The sequence below is a fragment of the Tachyglossus aculeatus genome, chromosome 25 (assembly GCF_015852505.1).
Source record: "Tachyglossus aculeatus isolate mTacAcu1 chromosome 25, mTacAcu1.pri, whole genome shotgun sequence".
Taxonomy (NCBI): domain Eukaryota; kingdom Metazoa; phylum Chordata; class Mammalia; order Monotremata; family Tachyglossidae; genus Tachyglossus; species Tachyglossus aculeatus.
In genome coordinates, this window is record NC_052090.1 from 1,888,294 (window position 1) to 1,901,539 (window position 13,246).

The 13,246-nt window shown below is 42.4% G+C and overlaps 1 protein-coding gene across 2 annotated transcripts in view; it reads right to left on the minus strand.

The window, feature by feature from the left end:
- The window catches only part of CREB1 (cAMP responsive element binding protein 1), a 75,310-nt gene that overhangs the window by 47,357 nt on the left and 14,707 nt on the right, over nucleotides 1-13,246 (minus strand). The window lies entirely within an intron of this gene.

Sequence of the window (13,246 nt, forward strand, 5' to 3'; positions counted from 1 at the left end):
ATCAAGCTTTTTCCAAAAATTCCAAGTCTTTATCCAAAATCACCAATCACACTTCACTTTTGTAATAGCTGATCTTTACTCCATAAATTAACTTGGGTTAAATCAGGTATTATTCCACACTTCCAAGGATAACAGGTACAATTATTTCTTAGAAACATCCAGTCAGAAGCAAAAGCAGTATGAAGAGTATCCCCATACAAGTAAATAACTGAAAATACCAAAGTAGCAATAAAGCTATTGAACTTGAATGCAGCTCAAAGATTTACAAGCTTGGAGATAAACAGAGCTCACTCTGTTTTAAGGTTTTCTCTTTCCCATCCCTTTGAAGCACTCTAACTTGAATAGTGATAATTGCCCACTTTAATTTAGAACAGATAATGGCAGATCTGCTAGCACAAACATTTGCAGCGGATTGGCAGAGAGTGCCTTTATGCTAAATACAAATGTGAAAGATGACATTCATTTAATAATAATGATGGCATTTATTAAGCACTTACTATGTGCTGAGCACTGTTCTAAGCGCTGATCATTTATACACAAATTTACCTCATTATCTCTCATCATTAGTTTATATTTACATTTCTATTTGATCATATAATCACATATTCAGTCTGTCACCAAATTCTGTCAGTTCTACCTTCAGGACACAGCTAAAAATCCACCCTTTCTCTCCATTTAAATCCCTACCATGCTGATCCAAACACTTACCCTATCCCCTCTTGCAAACTGCATTTGCCTCCTCACTGACTTTCTGGCCTCCTGTCTCTTCCCAGCCCAAGCCATACTTCACTCTGCTGAATGGATCATTAATCAACAAAAACGTTCAGTCCATGTCCTCAAGAACCTCCAATGGCTGCCCATCCACCTCTGCATCAAACAGGAACTCTTTATCATCAGCTTTAAAGCACTCAATCAGCTCATCCCATCTTACTTCACCTCACCAATCTACTACTACAGCCCAGCCCACACACACAACTCCTCTAGTTGCTTACTTCACTTTATCCCAATCTCATCTATCTTGTTGCCAACCCCTTTTCCACATCATCCCCTTGCCTGGAACTCCCTCTCCTTTCACATTTGCCAGACCACAACTCTCTTCACCTTCAAAGCATTATTAAGGTCACATTTTCCCCAATTAAGCCCTAATTTCCCCTGTCTTGTTCTCCCTTCTGCGTTGTCTATGTACTTCAATCTGTGACCTTTGGACAGTTGATATTCACCCCACCCCCAACCCCACATCACTTAGATATTATAATATTAATTTATATATTAAAAACTACTTCTTTATTCATATCGATATGTCTTCCCCTCTAGACTGTAAGATCACTAAGGGCAGGGAACCTGTCTGCTAATTCTATTGTACTGTACTCGCCCAAGCTTTTAGTACAGTGCTCTGCAGTCAGTCAATTTGTATTTATTGAGCACTCACTATGTGCAGAGCACTGTTCTAAGCATTTGGGAGCATAAAATACAAGAGAATTAGCAGTTCTGCACATAGAAAGTACTCAATAATACTGATTGATAGATCGATATTATGTATTATGGGTTTTACCAATTTTCCACTGTTTAATACATTCAAAATGGTTTTTTTCAATTTTTGATCTAGTGAACTCATCAATGCACTTTACATTACTTTCTGGGGGCAGTCATATTTCATTTAGTGCTTTATCGTTTAACACTCCTATATTCATGAAACCAATTGAGTATTTAACCAAGGTATTATTATTCAATTTTTATTATTATTGAAATATCATTTCAGTATTATCCCTCCATCCTTACTGACTTTCAGGCCCACTGCCCTAGACAGTTGTTTCAATCTTTAACTCCCTCGTCTCTTGCCCTTAATGACCTGGCCGCATACTTTATTGAGAAAATTGAAACCTTCAAGTGTTTCAATCTCCTTAAAATCTCCCCTGCTCCTCTCCAGTCCCTTCCTTCTCCTGCCCTTTATTCAATTCTCCCATCTTTCCCAGCAGTATCTCAAGAGGAGATCTCCTGCCTTCTCTCACACTCCATCCCCTGAGCACCTTATCAAAGCGCTTGCCCCCTCCCTTACTCCCTCCCTGATGGCTGTCTTCAACTCTTCATTCTCCACTGGCTTTATCCTCAGTGCTTTCAAACGTTCTCATCCACTCATTCAATCCTATTTATTGAGCGCTTACTGTGTGCAGAGCACTGTACTAAGCGCTTGCAAAGTACAATTCAGCAATAAGGAGAAACAATCCCCGCTCACACCGGGTTTACAGCCTAGAAGGGGGGAGACAGACATCAAAACTAGTAAACAGGCATCAGTATAAACAGAATTATAGATACATACATGAGTACATGAGTGCTGTGGGGAGGGGAGGGGGGCAGGGCAAAGGGAGTGAGTCAACGCAGAGGGGAGGGGGAGCTGAGGAAAAGGGGAGCTTAGTCAGAGAAGGCCTCTTGGAGGAGGTGAGCCTTCAGTAGGGCTTTGAAGAGGGGAAGAGTGATTGGCGGATTTGAGGAGGTAGGACATGGGCCAGGGGTTGACAGCGGAACAGATGAGAACGAGGCACAGTGAGAAGGTTAGCACCAGGGGAGTGGAGTGTGCAGGATGGGATGTAGAAGGAGAGAAGGGAGGTGAGGTAAGAAGTGGCAAGGTAATGGAGAGTTTTGAAGTCACTAGTGAGGAGCTTTTGATTGATACTAAGGTTGACAGGCAACTACTGGAGATTTTTGAGGAGAGGGGTGAAATGGCAAGGACGTTTTTGCAGAAAGATAATCCAGGAAGCAGATGCAGTATGGACTGAAGTGGGGAGAGCAGGATGTTGGGAGGTCAGAAAAGAGGCTGTTGCAGTAATCCAGTCTTGATAGGATGAGTGCCTGTACTAATGAGGTAGTGGTTTAGATGGGGAGGAAAGGGAGGATCCTGCGTGTCTCCTCTATCCTATAAAAAACCCTCCTTGACCCCACAGCTCCTTCCTACCATTCCTCTCCAAACTCCTTCAGTGAGTTGTCCGCATTCCTCTCCAAACTCCTTCAGTGAGTTGTTCGCACCTGTTTGTTGCCTTCAGTTCCTCTCCTCCAATTCTCTCCTTGGTCAAAACAAAACTACATATCTCCCCACCCAAACCCTGTCCTCCACCTTACTTTCCCATTAGTGTAGGCAGCCTCACCATCTATCCTGTCTCACATGTCCATAACCTTGGAGTTATCCTCCTCCTTCCCCCTCCTTCCTCTCCCCATCCCCCCGCCCTACCTCCTTCCCCACCCCACAGCACCTGTATATGTTTGTACAGATTTGTCGCTCTATTTATTTTACTTGTACATATTTACTATTCCATTTATTTTATTTTGTTAATATGTTTTGTTTTGTTGTCTGTCTCCCCCTTCTAGACTGTGAGCCCGTTGTTGGATAGGGACCGTCTCTATATGTCTATATATGTCTATATGTCGCCAACTTGTACTTCCCAAGTGCTTAGTACAGTGCTCTGCACACAGTAAGCGCTCAATAAGTACAACTGACTGAATGGAATGAATCCTTGACTCCTCTCTCTCAATTAACCCACATATTCAATCACTAATTCCTGTCAGTTCCACCTTCACAATGTCGCTAAAATCCAACCTTTCATTCATTCATTCAATCATATTCATTCATTCATTCAATCATATTTATTGAACACACTGTGTGCAGAGCACTGTACTAAGCGCTTGGGAAGTACAAGTCGGCAACATATACAGATGGTCCCTACCCAACAACGGGCTCACAGTCTAGAAGGGGGAGACAGACAACAAAACAAAACTTGTAGACAGGTGTCAAAATTGTGAGAATAGAATTATAACTATATGCATATCATTAACAAAATAAATAGAATAGTAAATATGTGCAAGTAAAACAGAATAATAAATCTGTACAAATATATACAAGTGCTGTTGGGAAGGGAAGGAGGTAGGGCGGGGGGATGGGGAGGAGGAGAGGAAAATGGGGGCTCCGTCTGGGAAGGCCTCCTGGAGGAGGTGAGCTCTCAGTAGGGCTCTGAGGTGGGGAAAAGAGCTAGTTTGGCAGATGTGTGGAGGGACGGCATTCCAGGCCAGGGGAAGGACGTGGGCTGGGGGTCAACGGCGGGACAGGTGAGAACGAGGCACGGTGAGGAGGTTAGCGGCAGAGGAGAAAAGGGTGCGGGCTGGGCTGTAGAAGGAGAGAAAGGAGGTTAGGTAGGAGGGGGCGAGGTGACGGAGAGCCTTGCAGCCGAGAGAGAGGAGTTTTTGCTTGACTCGCAGGTTGACAGGCAACCACTGGAGATTTTTGAGGAGGGGAGTGACATGCCCAGAGCGTTTCTGTACAAAGATAATCCGGGCAGCAGAGTGAAGTATAGACTGAAGCGGGGAGAGACAGGAGGATGGGAGATCGGAGAGGAGGCTGATGCAGTAATCCAGTCAGGATATGATGAGAGACTGAACCAGCAAGGTAGCAGTTTGGATGGAGAGGAAAGGGCGGATCTTGGCGATGTTGTGGAGGTGAGAGCGGCAGTTTTTCGTGACGGACTGGTTGTGTGGGGTGAATGAGAGAGCGGAGTTGAGGATGATACCAAGGTTGAGGGCTTGTGGGACCGGAAGGATGGTAGTGCCGTCTACAGTGACGGGAAAGTCAGGGAGGGTTTGGGAGGGAAGATAAGGAGTTCAGTCTTAGACATAATGAGTTTTAGATGGCGGGCAGAAATCCAGATGGAGATGTCCTGAAGGTAGGAGGAGATACAAGCCTGGAGGGAGGGAGAGAGAGAAGGGGCGGAGATGCAGATTTGAGTGTCATCACCGTAGAGATGATAGTTGAAGCCATGGGAGCGAATGAGTTCACCAAGGGAGTGAGTGTAGATAGAGAACAGAAGGGGACCATGCACTGACCCTTGAGGAACCCCTACAATAAGGGATTGGGCGGGGGGGGTGGGGGGGAGGGAGCCCGTGAAGGAGACTGAGAATGAACAGCCAGAGAGTTAAGAGGGGAACCAGGAGAGGACAGAGTCTGTGAAGCCAAGGTTGGATAGCGTGTTGAGGAGAAGGGGATGATCCCCATCGAAACTGCTACCATGTTAATCCAAGCATTTATCCTATCCTGCCTTGATTACTATATCAGACCTCCCTGTCTCCTATCTCTCCCCACTCCACTCCATACTTCACTCTGCTGCCCGGATCATTTTTCTACAAAAACGTTCAGTTCATGTTTCCCCACTCCCCAAGAACCTCCAGTGGTTGCCCATCCATCTCCACACCAAACTCCTTAACAGCTTTAATGCAATCGATCACCTTGCCCACTCCTGCCTCAATTTGCTATTCTCCTACTACAAGCCAGCTAGCATACTTCCCTTTTCAAATGTCAACCTACTCACTGTACCTACATCTTGTCCATTAACTGCTGACCTCTCGCCCACGCCCTGCCTCTGGCCTGGAAGGCCCTCCCTCTTCATATCAGACAATTACTTTCCTCACCTCCAAAGCCTTATTGAAGGCACAATTCCTCCAAGAGGCTTTCAATAACTAAACCCTCATTTCCTTTTCTACCACACCCTTCTGCATCACCCTGACTTGCCCCCTTTATTCACCGCTCCCACCAAGCCCCACAGCACTTATGTACATGTCCAGAACTTATTTATATTAATATCTGTCCTCCTCTAGACTGTAAGCTTCATATGGGCAGGGAATGTGTCTGTCATCATGTACACTCCCAAGCGCTTAGTACAGTGCTCTGCACACAGTAAGCACTCAGTAAATATGATTGAATGAATGTTGTGTAACCTCGGGCAAGTCACTTGACTTCTCTGTGCTTCCATTCCTTCATCTGTGAAAAGGGGATTAAGATTGTGAGCCTCATGCAGGATATGGACTGTGTCCAATCTGATTATTTTGTATCCACCCCAGTGATTAGTACAATGCCTGGCATATAGTAAGTGCTTAACAAATTCCATTATAAAAAATAATAATAATAAAATGTGCTGCATGATTATCCTTTAAACCTATCAATTTGAGGGGTCATTTCCTCCTGAATGTCCATAACTCTGATACTGAGTCTTGGTTTGAAAATAGATAAAACAGCAGTATGCACTTTGAGGAGTGCCAATTCATTCATTCATTCCATCGTATTTATTGACAGCTTACTGTGTGCAGAGCACTGTACTAAGTGCTTAGTCAATTTTAAGGGAACCAACATTTGGGTTTTTTTTATTTTTAACAAACGTTATCCTTCATAATCAGAAAGTATTCCTACACTGCTCTGTACATTGATGTCAATCTTAAAAGTTCAGTATGTGACATTCAGTCCTTTTTATACACGGTATGCAAATATTCTGTTTTGATTATGATGTTTGGGCTACTTCCTGCTGTGTTTTTTTTTCTCTGCTTTAAAATGATTTTCTCAGAGTCTTTATATTGCCGTGACTGTCAGCAATCAATTTCTATGCATATTTCTTGAAGTTGTTTAAGAGAATCACGCTTCTCTAAATTTAACTCAAAGCTCCTTCACTTTATCTGCATGCTTGGGAAGCAGCGTGGTCTAGCACAGGCCTGGCGGTCAGAAGGACTTGGATTCTAATCCCGGCCCTGCCACTTGTCTGCTGTGTACACTTAAGCAAGTCACTCCACTTCCACTGCATCTCAATTACCCCATCTGCCAAATGGGGATTGAGACTGGGAGCACCATGTGGTACAGGGACTGTGCCCAACCTGATTTGCTTATATCCACCCCAGTGCTTAGTACAGTGCTTGGCACGCAGTAAGCACTTAACTAAATACCACAATTATTATTATTACCACCATGCCTGGCACATACTAATCACTTAATAAATACCAAAATTATTATTATTATTATTATTGAGGGAAATTGATCCAGAATCTTGTTGCTAATGATGTCTTACAAAAATACCTGATATGTGCCTTTCATCATCATCACCATCTTTTCTCTCCCTCACCCTCCCTAGCTCCCCCATCATCCGCCCACTTTGCTCAGAGCTCTGCTGTCAGTCCCTCATGGCTCACCCCACTATTACCTCCCCAGCTCCTGGCATCCAGTTCCCTCTTCATCATCATCAATCGTATTTACTGAGTGCTTACTGTGTGCAGAGCACTGTACTAAGCGATTGGGAAGTACAAGTTGGCAACATATAGAGACAGTCCCTACCCAACAGTGGGCTCACAGTCTTCTTTTCTCAACACAATTTACAACTGTCACCTGGGAGCAATCCTCAAGCCCATCACAAGTAGTAACCAGATGAGCCAATCTTTACTTTAGGTTAGTTAACTACAGTCAAATGGCAGGAGGCAAAATAAAAGTTTTAACTACTAAACATTAAATAATCTTTCATTAATTTTGATACTTTAATTCTGTGAGAGGTGCCTTAAGTATATCATAGATGCCATAAGTGAACTCCTCTAACTTTATGCTGGAACACTTGATCTGGCTTCTAAGACTCACCCCACTTTAACTTCCAGGTGCTGGTCCTGAGATTTGTTGGGAGAAGAGGTGAAAGTTATGTAACTCACCAAATATTTCTATGTAGATTACTTTTGAAGAGGTCTCTGAGTTTGCATCCCTCCCAACCCCTACAAGAGCATAAAACCCACAACTTTTCCTTAATGCATATTTTGAAGAACTAAAGTCAATCATATTTACTGCTTACTGTGTGCACAGCAGTCAGTCAGTCAAAAGTAAATGAGTGTTTACTGTGTGCAGAGCACTGTAGCATTTGAGAGAGTAGAATATAACAAAGTTAGTAGACACGTTCCCCATCCACGAGTTTACAGTCTAGAGGGGGTGACAGACATTAAATAACTGAATTGCGAGTATGTATGTAAGTGCTGTGGGGCTGAGGGAGGGGTGGATAGAGGATGCAAATGCAAGTGCAAAAAAAATAGCTCTGTTAAAATGTGGAATTTCCTACTTCATGCCTAAACACTGAGATTGTAAGAATCTGTATTACTGAAGGTTATATGTTGTCACTGGGAAACACAGTTTAGAATAAGATGACACCACATTCAATTCATGGTTTAAAGGTCAATATGTTAAATTTATTGTGGCATTCGAAAACATTTTTATTAAAAGAACTGCTTTTTATAGACCTTAAATCTCATGAACACAGATGAAAAGGAGAGCTGTAATTTTTGTTACAGTATTACATATAGTTATGTACAAGAGGAAGAGCTGCTCCGAGTTTAGATTTTTTGAAGATAAACCAAAAGAAAATGTGACCATCATATTGGCAGATGAAACAAAATCCTCCTTTATCAAAGTTTGCTACAGACAAAGTTTCAGAGGGGCACTAGATTCACAACAGTCTAGTGGAAAGAACACTTAACATATCCAAAACAGAGCTCCTTATCTTCCCACCAAAACCCTGTCCTCCCTCTGACTTTCCCATCACTGTAGACAGCACCACCACCCTTCCTGTTTCACAAGCCTGTAACCTTGACATTACCCTTGATATCTCTCTCTCTCTCTCTCTCTCTCCTGTCATTCCCACCTTCACAACCTCGCTAAAATCCACCCTTTCCTTTCCATCCAAACTGCTACCACGTTAATACAATCACTCATCCTATACCACCTGGATTACTGCATCAGGCCCCTTGTTGACCTCCCAGCCTCCTGTCTTTCCTCCAGTCCATGCTTCACTCTGATGCCTGGATCATTTTTCTACAAAAACATTCTGGACACATCACCCCACTCCTCAAAAAACTCCAATGGGCTGCCCATCCACCTCTGTATCAAATACTCTTCATCATTGGCTTTAAAGCACTCCATCACCTTGACCCCTCCTACCTCACCTTACTTCTCTCCTTCTACAACCCAGCCCGTACACTTCACTCCTCTAGTGCTAGCCTACTTACTGTGCCTCAATTTCACCTGTCTCTCTGCCAACCCCTAACCCATATCCTGCCTCTGGCCTGGAATGCCCTCTCCTTTAATCTGAAAGCCAACCACTCTTCCCCACTTCAAAGCTTTATTGAAGGCACATCTCCTCCAAGAAGAGATTAAGCCCCACTTTTCCTCATCTCCCACTCCCTTCTGCATTGCCCTGACTTGCTTCCTTTGCTCTTCCCCCTACCCAGCCTCAAAGCACTTATGTACATATCTGTAATTTTATTTAATTGTATTGATTGTCTGACTCCCTCACTCTAGACTGTGAGCTTGTTGTGGGACGGGACTGTCACTGTTATATTGTATTTTCCCAAACAGTACAGTGCTCTGCACAGAGAATGCACTCAATAAATATGATTGAATGAATGAAAAACACAGGCCTTGGAGTCGACCTGGGTTAATAATAATAATAATAGTATTTGTTAAGCACTTACTATGCATCAAGCACTGTTCTAAGTGCTGTGGTAGATTCAAGCTAATCAGGTTGGACACAGTCCTTGTTCCACATGGGGACACAATCCCCAGTCCACAGTCTTCAAACTCCTTTTAAAGATGAGGGAACTAAGGCCCAGAGAAGTGAAATGACTCACCCAAGGTCACACAGCAGACAAGTGGTGGAGCTGGGATTAGAACCTAAATCCTATCCACTAGGCAATGCTGCTTCCCAGCACAGGGTTCTAATTCTGGCTCCTCTACTTGCCTGCTGTGTGACCTTAAGCAAGTCACAACTTCTCTGTGCCTCAATTTCCTCATTTGTAAAATGGGGATTCAATACTTGGTCTTCCTCAGACTGACAGCCCCCATGTGTTATAGGGCTGTGTCTGACATGATTGTACTGTATCTACCACAGTGCTTGGTACATAGTTAAGAGTTTGATACTAAAATTATCATCATTATCACTACATTCTATTGATTTCAGTGGTTTAACTTTGTTTCCCATAATCATGTGACACTTTTTCTTGTAAAGTAATGCTTTTTCTTCCAGACTGTCAGCTCCTTGTGGGCAAAGAACATGTCCACCAACTCTGTTATAGCGTACTCTCCCAAGCGCTTAGTACAGTGCTCTGTGCACAGTAAGCATTCAGTAAATATGATTAATTGATAGTGATTAGAGATGAGAATGCCAAATTCATAAAGCATCCAAGTCACTAAAAATTAAGTGAAAAACAATGTTGGTTAACTATATCTCATATAAAATTGACCATTTCATTCATTCAATCATATTTATTGAGCGCTTACTGTGTACAGAGCACTGTACTAAGTGCTTGGGAAGTACAAGTTGACAACATCTAGAGACGGTCCCTACCCAACAGTGGGCTCACAGTCTAGAAGGGGGAGACAGAGAACAAAACAAAACATATTAACAAAATAAAATAGAATAAATATGTACAAATAAAATAGAGTAATAAATACATACAAACATATATACATATGTACATGTGCTGTGGGGATGGGAAGGAGGTAAGGCAGGGGGGATGGGGAGGGGAAAGAGGGGGAGAGGAATGAGGGGGCTCAGTCTGGGGCCATTTAACTAATGGAAAAGTCCATTTAACTTTTCTTTCCTAAAATGTAATGTTCTCAGTAGGCACCAAATATATGATGATTTTGTTTTCTAACAGATGAAACCGAGGCCTCTAAAAATAAAGTAACAAGTTAGCCTTTATTCCTTTATTTTTACTGAGGAAGGCTTTTGAATATCTAATTATTTTTCCTGAATATTGAATTGCCTGTTGCCTGAAGCCATGTCACCTGTCATCCTCCGAAATCTGAAAAAAGGTGCTATAGTGAGAATTACTCTGTTGAGAATTTATTCTCAACAATTCATACTTCCATCATTAAGATTCTGAGCAAAGTATGATTTGAATCTAATGATTTGGAATGTGAATCGTTTACCTAAGCAAAATATGTATTTAATGACCTAAACCTAAAACCATCAGTTCTACTTCTGAGGTCTTGGAAATTAATCAGAAGTGTTTCGTTGACTTTGATGCAATTTTACAGTAATCAGGATACACAATTTTTTTTTAACTAATTTGTCCTTCCTTCCAGAAAAATATAGGTAATGTGGTTAACATTCTTTAACACTTGCCTGGAATTATTTCCTGGAAAATCTAGGGAACTCCAGTGTCCCAAACTCTTTTTTCCCCTTTGTCTGCTAGGAACTGAAAAACCATAAATAGCTAAGAACGTCTCAAGAACGCTTCAATTTGTGGAAAATTATTTCTCAGGATTTTAAATTTCTTATCCCAGTAGTTTTCTATTTCACTATTATAAATATTCATGCTTTCCAAGCATCTATACTGACACTTTGGCAAACAAGTACTTAGATACAAGGCTATTCATTTCAATTTCAAATAAAGTGAAATATTGTTTTTACTGTCTCAAATTGTCAGTGGAAAAGAAAGAAAAGAACCAGGTACGGCAGTAAATTCTGCTGGGATTTTTTTTGAGGGTTACGTCCGGAATAAAATCCACAAGTGTTATTTTCGCCTAAGGTTTCTTTACAATTTATATATGTATTTGCATAAACTGTGATCTAGTCTCATATTTCAAGTTATCACCTTACTCCATCTACCTCCTTGTTGACCTCCCTGCCTCCTGTCTCAGCATGCACACTTTGCTCCTCTAGCGCCAGCTTGCTCACTGTACCTCAATTTCGTCGACCTTGCCAATGACACCTTTCCCACATCTTCCCCATGGCCTCCCCCTACATTTACACCAGACCGTCACTCTCCCCACCTTCAAAGCCATATTAAATAATAATAATAATAATGTTCGTACTTGTTAAGTGCTATGTGCAAAGCACTGTTCTAAGCGCTGGGGTAGATACAAAGTAATCAGGTTGTCCCACGAGGGGCTCACAGTCTTCATCCCCATTTTACAGATGAGGGAACAGAGGCCCAGAGAAGTGAAGTGACTTGCCCAAAGTCACACAGCTAAGTGGCGGGGCCAGGATTTGAACCCACAACCTCTGACTCCAAAGCCCATGCTCTTTCCACTGAGCCACGCTGCTTAAAGTCACATCCGTCTAATTAAGCCCTCATTTCCCTTACTCCCTCTCCCTTCTGCATCATCTATACACACTTGGATCTGGGACCTCTGGACATTTGGTATTCACCCTACCCTCAGCCCCTTAGCACACATGTACATAGCTGTAAATTATTTATTCATATTAATTTTTATCTCCCTCTCTAGGCTGTAAGCTCATTGTGGGCAGGGAACACCAACTCTTTTGTGCTGTATTCTCCCAAGAGCTCAGTACAGTAAGTTATCAAATACCATTGATTGATAAACAGTTGTATTACTAAACTGAAGGTGCACTTTTCCCATTTTTCTTTTTCATTTCTTCTCACCACCAGGTATAATTGACTCTAAGCCCTCCTAGCAAATAGGCACCTTGAGGGCAAGGATCATGTTTACTTATTCCATCTCCTCCCAAATGCTTAGTAAAGTGCCTTGCAGGTAGCAAACACTCAATACCAGATTGAGTGTTTATAATAATAATTATATTATTATTATATAATTATTATTATTATATATGAGCATGGAAGGGGCCGGGAGGAGGCGAATATGCCCACAAGACAAATTCAGCCTGCCACCCAGTTCACGGACTTGGCAGCACTCTTGTCCATGGCAGCTCTGAATTGCTATGGATGCAGTTGGCATCCCCACATACCACCACCCCAAGAACTAGGGGTTTTGCTGATTATCAATCAATCGTATTTATTGAGCACTTACTGTGTGCAGAGCACTGTACTAAGCGCTTGGGAAGTACGAGTTGGCAACTTGTACTTGGGGCTAGCTAAGGGTCCGGTAGGAACTGCAATGGGTGGGAGTGCAGTGCTTCTGCCTTGCAAACCTCCCTTTCTCCCTTGATAATGTTTGTGTGCTACCCTCCCCATGTGCTTCAACATCTGGAAAAATGTCCACCTACTTAAGTCAAAATAATATAATACAGAAGACAAAATATTCCTGGTCTGTCAGGGCAGAAAAGGAGGGGTGTTGGAAGAGAAATCTCCGCTTGGCCGCAGTTCAGAAGACTCCAATTGTAGAAGCTTTTTTGATCCCAAAACCCTGAGACATGTATGAATGATTTATATTTAGGTGAAAGAGGAAGTGAGCAATTCAGTGAGATATTTACTTTATTTTAACCCTTTAACTACTTTATTTGCCTATCTCCCTTCAAATTCTTTCTGAGTACCCTCACTCCTTTGATTCCTTCTGACCCAGGAGTTCCTTCTAAGTCTTGAAAAGCAGCATTCAAAATGAGCAAGGAAGGAAAGCACTGTTTCTAGAAAACCTAGCTAGGTCGAGGGACTTCAGAGATAAGGTCCAAGGCCCTGGTAGATAATATCCCAGACTGCTAGGGTATTGTCTGGA